This window comes from Balaenoptera physalus (assembly GCF_965194825.1).
Source record: "Balaenoptera physalus genome assembly, chromosome: 14".
Classification (NCBI taxonomy): domain Eukaryota; kingdom Metazoa; phylum Chordata; class Mammalia; order Artiodactyla; family Balaenopteridae; genus Balaenoptera; species Balaenoptera physalus.
Window position 1 is genome coordinate 75,167,195 of NC_138893.1, and position 8,951 is coordinate 75,176,145.

Sequence of the window (8,951 nt, forward strand, 5' to 3'; positions counted from 1 at the left end):
AACCCTAGCCCAAGCCATCTGAGTAAGAGCATCTCTGCTGTTGGAGAGGATGGTGATACGAATTGATACTCTGTGAGCACTTACTCAAACACTATTCTAGGCCCTTCACTCATTCAATGTTCACAATTGCCCTATCAGATAATACTATTATCGTCTCAGTTTTAACTCTGTGTAAAGCTGAATGCGAGTTTCTAGCTGGTTTCACCATTCAGCATGTGCATTCAAGTCCCAGGAGAAGCAAACAGTGGAAGAATGTATTACCATATCTCACCTACCTAGTCTGGAAAAGACTTTGGCATCAGGATTTGTGGGTCAGGAGAATCAGTTTCCCACCCTAAGTTCACTCTGGAATACTCAGTACTTACTAAGATGTAAAATAAATGTTAAGGGATTTTTCTATTAGAGGTACATCTTTATCTGTATATCTGACAAGATTATTTGCTTCGTTTTTCAAGTAGTATTCCTAAGAATAAAGAAAATGGAGGAAAATGGCACCAGAAATAGTCCACAAAATAATTGTAAGGGTTATACAGTATAAACATACCGTTTTATGTTCATATGATAATAGAATCTGCTGTCATAGAAATATATAATGAAAATATAAAATCTGTTGAGTTTATAACACCCCTGTGAGTTTGGCAGGGTAAGGACTATTGGCCTCACTCACAGAGGAAGAGCCCAGGATTGCTCAGCTGGAAAGAAACAGGCCCCTTATTAGAAATGGCTCATTTAATTCCAAGTAAGACTAATGTATTAGTAACATTTAAGATTTCTTTTAAACAAGGCACCCCTCCCCCTCCCTGCTTAGGAGTTGCTAGAGGGGCCTAGTGGAGCATTATAACTTTTCCCACTGCCCAGAGGTAACAAAGCCATTCTTCCTCCCCTGTCTCAGTGGAGGCCACACAGGAAGCAGTAAGGGACTCTCCTAACCCTCCCAAGGAGATAACAGTCCTGCCTAGAAGGGAGCCAGAACTCTCACCCCTGTCAACACTAACAAGGAACCCCTCTCATTCTTGGGTGTCAGCAGATATGGTTCTTTTTACTGACCTGAAAGGTCAATAAAATAGACAAATCTCTAGTAAGAGTGACAAGAAAGAAAGGAGAGAAAACACAAATTACCAATGTCAGAAATGACAGGAGATATCACTACAGTTCCTCCATGTATCAAAAGGATAATTAAGGATTTTTAGGAATAACTGTGCACACACAAATTTGGTATCTTAAATGAAATAGTCTAATTCCTCAGAAGTACAGCTATCATAATCTACCCAATATAGAAAAATTAAAGAGCCCTATAAATATTAAGAAAATTGAGTTTGTAATGAAAAAAATTCCCCCAAAGAAATATCCAGAACTAGATGATTTCATTGATTAGTCTACCAAATGTTTAAAGAAGAATTAACACCAATACTACACAACCTTTTCCAGAAAATAGAAGAGGAAGGAACACTTCCCAATTCATTTTATGAAGTTACTATTACCTTGATACCAAAATAGTACCAAAAAAAAAAAAACCAAACCCCACAATGATCAATATGCCTCAAGAATACAGTCACATAAATCTCTAACAAAATATTAGCAAATGGTATATATATATATGTGTGTGTGTATATATATGTGTGTGTGTGTGTGTGTGTGTATATATATATATATATATATATATATAAATCAATGTAATCCATCATATTAACAGGCTAAAGAAGAAAGATTACATAATTATATAATTTGATGCAGAAAAAGCCTTTGACAAAATTCAACACTCATTCTTTATAAAAACTCAGAAAAATAGGAATAGAGGAGAATTTCATCCACTTGATAGAGAGCATCTGTAAAATACCTACATCTAATATTATACATCATGATGAAAGAGTGAGTGCTTTACCCGTAAGACTGAGAACAAGGCAAAGAAGTCTCTTTCACACTCTGACTCAACGTAATGCTGGGTGTTGTAGACAGTGCAATAAGGCAAGAAAAAGAAATAAAAGCATATAGATTGTAAAGGGAAAAAATAAAACTGTCCTTATTTGCATATGACATGATGGTCTACATAGAAAATCACAAGGAATCTATGATAACATTTCCAGAACTGATATGACTATATATATATTAGCAATGAACATGGGGACATCAAAATTAAAAATACAGTACCATACAATATTGCTCAAAAAATTAAATACTTTGATGTAAATCTATCAAACATGTTTAGGGCTTGTGTGCTGAAAATTGGAAAATGCTGAAGAAAGAAATCAAAGAAAGCATATCATGTTCATGGGTTGGAAAACGCAACATATTAAATATATCAATTCTTTCCTAATTAATATGAGTTTAATGCAATTCCTGTCAAATCCCAACAATATTTTTGTAGATATAGACAGAGAATTTAACATTTATATGGAAAGAAAAAGGAACTAGAATAAAACAATTTTGAAAGGAATCTGTGTCCTTAATTTCAAGGCATTATATAGCTATAGTAATCGAGACTCTGTGCTATTGGTTAAGGGATAGGTTCATAGCTAATGAAACAGAATAGAAAACCAGAAATATACTCATATAAATATGCCTGAGTGAGTTTTGGCAAAAGTGCAAAAGCAATTCAATGGAGAAAAGACAGCCTTTTCCACAAGTGGAAAAGGAGTTGGACATCTATAGGCATAAAAATAAACCTTTATGTAAGTCTCATACCTTATACAAAATTAATTCAAAATTGATCATGAGCTTACATGTTAAATGTAAAAATATAAAAATTTCAGAAAGAAATTATCAAGTTCTAGAGTGAGGCAAAAATTTTTTAGACTTGATAGTAACAACATACTCCATAAAAGGAAATACTGATAAATTAGACTTTATCAAAATTAAAAAACTTTTTCTCTATGAAATATTCAGTTAGGAGGATAGAAAGACAAGCTACAGTGTGGAGAAAATATTTACAAACAAAATATACAACATATCCAAGAGTATCTAGACAAAGAACTCTCACTGCTCAACAAAAAGTAAAAAATATTCAATTAGAAAATGGGCAATACTCTAAGGAGGCCATGACCGCGGGTCAGAGCAATCTTGAGCCATGAAACTAATAGCCAGAGCCGGATCCCTCTCGAGATTTTATTCCCTCAAAGTTGCTCCCAAAGCTAAAGCCACAGCTGCCCCTGCAGGAGCGCCTCCACATCCTCAGGACCTTGAGTTTACCAAATTACCAAATGGTTTAGTGATTGCTTCTCTCGAAAACTATGCTCCTGCATCAAGAATTGGTTTGTTCATTAAAGCAGGCAGCAGATATGAGGACTCCAACAATTTAGGAACCTCTCATTTGCTTCGTCTTGCATCCAGTTTGACTACAAAAGGAGCTTCAAAAATTTAAAAAAAAAAAAAAAGGGCAAAATAAGACACATTCCACTGAAGAATATAAAGATGACATATGAAAAGATGTTCAACATCATTAGCCATTAGGAAAATGAAAATTAAAACCACAAGGATATCACTACACATCTATCAGAATGCCCAAAATAATTCTTTTAAAAAGTGACAACACCAAACACTGACAAGGATGTGGAGAAACTAATCGTTCATACATTGCTTCTGGGAATGTAAAAAGTACAGCTAGTTTGGAAAACAGTTTGACAGTTTCTTATAAAACTAAACACCTAACTACCATATGACCCAGCAAGTGCATTGCTACACATTTATCCTAGAAAAATGGAAACTTTGCTTACACAAACACATGTGCATGGATGTTTTTAGCAGTTTTATTTGTAATAGCCCCAAACTGGAAACAATTCAGATGTCCTTCAATAGGTGAATAGTTAAACAAGCTGTTATACACACATATCATGGACTGCTAATACTCAGCAATAAAAGGGAACAAAATATTGATGCACATGACAATGGGGATGAATCTCTAAAGAATTATGCCGAGTTTTAAAAAAGCCAATTCCCCAAATTTCCATACTGTATGATTCTACTTATATAACATTCTTGATATGACAGAATTATAGAAATGGAAGATAGATTAGTGGTGGCCAACAGTTAAGGAGAGGGTAGGGGCAAGAGGGAAATGGATTAGGTTATAAAAGGGCAAACTGAGGGATCCTTGTGTGATGGAAATGTCCTGTATTTTGACTATAAATTTCAGTATCCTGGTTATTGTATTGTACTATAGTTTTGCAAGATGTTATTATTGCGGGAACTGGATAATGTGTAATGACATCTTTATATTATTTTTTACAACTGCATGTAAATCGACAATTATAATAAAAATGTATTTAATAAAAGAACAGCAGACTGGCTATATGGTTCTTTAACTCAAGAAAAATTATACAAACAAAAATTTCACAGCCCTGGAATTAAGTTAGGAGCGCCATTTAGAGAGGAATTGGACCTTTCTGGTATTTCCCAGATCCTTTCTTTTTTTAAATTATGATAAAAAATATATATCATAAAATTTGTTATTTGAACCGTCCTTAAGTGTATAGTCCAGTGGCGTTAAATTCATTCACATTGTTATGCAACCATCACCAACATCCATCTTCAGAACTTCTTCATTATCCCAAACTGAAACTTCATACCCACTAAACAATAACTCTCCTTTCTCCAAAATATGATTGCTTCAAGAATTTTCATGTCATCTTTGTGTAAGGGCCATACTTATCTCTGTATTGTTCCAATTTTAATATATGTACTGCCAAGTGAGCATCTAAATCGTCTTTTGGGTGGCTATTTTTTCCACCTATATATCATAGCATCTGGATGATATCCCAAAGACATCATTCCTGGTAGCCCTATGATTTGCTTAACATGCTATGGTTAACAGAATCAATTGTTCGATCTGATTCTTTTGCCTTAAGACAATCTCACAGATATTTTGAGGGTTATGTTCGTAAGTAAATTGATTCAATTTTGAACCATCTGCTTCCTCTCTCCACTTTTCTTGTTGTCTGCTCTATGAAACATATCGTTGGATAACTAGGGTGCTATTTTACTTCACCTAAAGTTCTGTGTGCCTGTGGATTATATGGACCTGGAGAAATTCTGAGGGAAGGAATATTCTTTCATAATTCAAGAAATCAGCTATTTCAATAAATTATTCTTGGTAATCTTTGTTTCTCTCTCTCTCTCTTCTTACAAATATGCAGGATTATGAACCTTCTGTTTTTAAAGCTTTCTCCTATGTATAAGTACCTTGAATTCTGGAAATATTTAGTAGAATGTATTCTATTTAATTTCTTCAATTCAGTTGGGATATATTTTGTAAAACTGGTGTCAGAAATTACAATGCTCTTCTCTGATATTGAAGTATTTTGAGTGTATGAGGCTTTCCCTTAGTGTGGAAATTGGTCGCATTTCATTTTCTAAACAGACTATTTTTATTTGTTTGTTTATTTATTTATTTATTTATTTATCTATCTATCTAATTGGCTTTTTAAAAAAAACATCTTTATTGGAGTATAACTGCTTTACAATGGTGTGTTAGTTTCTGCTGTATAACAAAGTGAATCAGCTATACATACATATACATCCCCATATCTCTTACCTCTTGAGTCTCCCTCCCACCCTCACTATCCCACCCCTCCAGGTGGACACAAAGCACTGAGCTGATCTCCCTGTGCTATGCGGCTGCTTCCCACTAGCTATCTTAAATAGACTATTTTTAGAAGAGTTTTAGATTTATAGAAAAGTTAAGAAGATAGTACAGAGGATTCTCGTATATCTTGCAGTCAGTTTCCTTTACATTAGTATGATATTTATTATAATTAATAAAGCAATATTGATACATTATTATTATTATTTTTTTTTCACACACACACACTGTATTTTATTTTTACAAGAGATAAATAGACTGACACCAAGCATTGTACATGGATGACCACAACAAAAGCAACAATGATTGCAATTACCAAACATGAAACACACTCATACTATGTCATAATATTGACATTCAGTCCAGTAATCCTCCACTGTAACAGCTCCTTTACTTTGCAGTGAAAATTGATTTGTATATTCTTTGCCTCTGAGTCCTTGTGGGATTTTTTTTTTTTTTAATTCACACAAAAAGTCACAAAAATTATACTCATCCTCATCAGTTCACTCAGTCCCATGTAATTAATTGTTTTTTTTCATCTTGATCTTTTGTTAGCACTTTTATGAGTTCATCAGTTTTTCATCAGAGTTCTGAAAATGCTTATTCATTCAATTCAGCAGTACAGTCAGTTACCAGAAACCTGTACTTGTCAGAGTCTTTTCCATGAATTTCTTGAAGATGAAACCCTTTTATAGGAACATATTTGCAAAATCATCAGAGTACACCCAGAACTGTCTGTAAATGACAAAAGACTTAAAAATGACCACGGTAAAAGATTTGATGAAAGTTCATAATAATGCAGTTGACAAGAAAATTAGTTATTTCTGAGATATACATTTTAAAGTAATAACTAGGATTATTACTTATAACATTATACCAGAACATATAAGATTTTTAGAAATTTCATGTAATGTCTGAAACATTTATATTAACATATTTCCATACATATTTCCATACAAATACAAATATAAGATTTTTAGAAATTTCATGTAATGTCTGAAACATTTATATTAACATATTTCCATACATATTTCCATACAAATACAAATATAAGATTTTTAGGAATTTCATGTAATGTCTGAAACATTTATATTAACATATTTCCATACAAATAACCCAATGAAAGTTTAGTATTAGTTGTTTTGTGTGTTTTTTTATACTGCAGGTTCTTATTAGGCATCAATTTTATACATATCAGTGTATACATGTCAATCCCAATCGCCCAATTCAGCACACCACCATCCCCACCTCACCGCAGTTTTCCCCCCTTGGTGTCCATATGTCCATTCTCTACATCTGTGTCTCAACTTCTGCCCTGCAAACTGGCTCATCTGTACCATTTTTCTAGGTTCCACATACATGCATTAATATATGATATTTGTTTTTCTCTTTCTGACTTACTTCACTCTGTATGACAGTCTCTAGATCCATCCACGTCTCAACAAATGACTCAATTTCGTTCCTTTTTATGGCTGAGTAATATTCCATTGTATATATGTACCACTTCTTCTTTATCCATTCGTCTGTTGATGGGCATTTAGGTTGCTTCCATGACCTGGCTATTGTAAATAGTGCTGCAATGAACATTCGGGTGCATGTGTCTTTTTGAATTACGGTTTTCTCTGGGTATATGCCCAGTAGTGGGATTGCTGGGTCATATGGTAATTCTATTTTTAGTTTTTTAAGGAACCTCCATATTGTTCTCCAGAGTGGCTGTATCAATTTACATTCCCACCAACAGTGCAAGAGGGTTCCCTTTTCTCCACACCTTCTCCAGCATTTGTTGTTTGTAGATTTTCTGATGATCCCCATTCTAACAGGAGTGAGGTGATACCTCATTGTAGTTTTGATTTGCATTTCTCTAATAATTAGTGATGTTGAGCAGCTTTTCATGTGCTTCGTGGCCGTCTGTATGTCTTCTTTGGAGAAATGTCTATTTAGGTCTTCTGCCCATTTTTGGATTGGGGTGTTTGTTTCTTTGATATTGAGCTGAATGAGCTGTTTATATATTTTGGAGATTAATCCTTTGTCCGTTGATTCATTTGCAAATATTTTCTCCCATTCTGAGGGTTGTCTTTTCGTCTTGTTTATGGTTTCTTTTGCTGTGCAAAAGCTTTGAAGTTTCATTAGGTCCCACTTGTTTATTTTTGTTTTTATTTCCATTACTCTAGGAGGTGGATCAAAAAAGATCTTGCTGTGATTTATGTCAAAGAGTGTTCTTCCTATGTTTTCCTCTAAGAGTTTTATAGTGTCCAGTCTTATATTTAGGTCTCTAATCCATTTTGAGTTTATTTTTGTGTATGGTGTTAGGGAGTATTCTAATTTCATTCTTTTACATGTAGCTGTCCAGTTTTCCCAGCACCACTTATTGAAGAGACTGTCTTTTCTCCATTGTATATCTTTGCCTCCTTTGTCATAGATTAGTTGACCATAGGTGCGTGGGTTAATCTCTGGGCTTTCTATCTTGTTCCATTGATCTATGTTTCTGTTTTTGTGCCAGTACCATATTGTCTTGATTACTGTAGCTTTGTAGTATAGTCTGAAGTCAGGGAGTCTGATTCCTCCAGCTCCATTTTTTTGCCTCAAGACTGCTTTGGCTATTCGGGGTCTTTTGTGTCTCCATACAAATTTTAAGATGATTTGTTCTAGCTCCGTAAAAAATGCCATTGGTAATTTGATAGGGATTGCATTGAATCTGTAGATTGCTTTGGGTAGTATACTCATTTTCACAATGTTGATTCTTCCAATCCAAGAACATGGTATATCTCTCCATCTGTTGGTATCATCTTTAATTTCTTTCATCAGTGTCTTATAGTTTTCTGCATACAGGTCTTTTGTCTCCCTAGGTAGGTTTATTCCTAGGTATTTTATTCTTTTTGTTGCAATGGTAAATGGGAGTGTTTCCATAATTTCTCTTTCAGATTTTTCATCATTAGTGTATAGGAATGCAAGAGATTTCTGTGCATTAATTTTGTATCCTGCAACTTTACCATATTCATTAATTAGCTCTAGCAGTTTTCTGGTGGCAGTTTTAGGATTCTCTATGTATAGTATCATGTCATCTGCAAACAGTGACAGTTTTACTTCCTCTTTTCCAATTTGTATTCCTTTTATTTCTTTTTCTTCTCTGATTGCCGTGGCTAGGACTTCCAGAACTATGTTGAATAATAGTGGTGAGAGTGGACATCCTTGTCTCGTTCCTGATCTTAGAGGAAATGCTTTCAGTTTTTCACCATTGAGAATGATGTTTGCTGTGGGTTTGTCATATATGGCCTTTATTATGTTGAGGTAGGTTCCCTCTATGCCCACTTTCTGGAGAGTTTTTATCATAAATGGGTGTTGAATTTTGTCAAAAGCTTTTTCTGCATCTATTGAG

The 8,951-nt window shown here is 34.2% G+C and overlaps 2 long non-coding RNA genes across 2 annotated transcripts in view; one reads left to right on the plus strand and one right to left on the minus strand.

Moving 5' to 3' along the window:
* The window catches only part of LOC309643230, a 228,521-nt gene extending 222,668 nt beyond the window's left edge, over positions 1 to 5,853 (minus strand). The window contains exon 1 of the long non-coding RNA XR_014253641.1: positions 5,769 to 5,853. This is a non-coding gene — a long non-coding RNA (uncharacterized lncRNA). The remainder of the gene's footprint in view (positions 1 to 5,768) is intronic.
* LOC309643222 overlaps positions 1 to 6,025 on the plus strand; it is a 225,877-nt gene extending 219,852 nt beyond the window's left edge. The window contains exon 2 of the long non-coding RNA XR_014253633.1: positions 5,757 to 6,025. This is a non-coding gene — a long non-coding RNA (uncharacterized lncRNA). The remainder of the gene's footprint in view (positions 1 to 5,756) is intronic.
* The last annotated feature ends 2,926 nt before the right edge of the window (positions 6,026 to 8,951 follow it).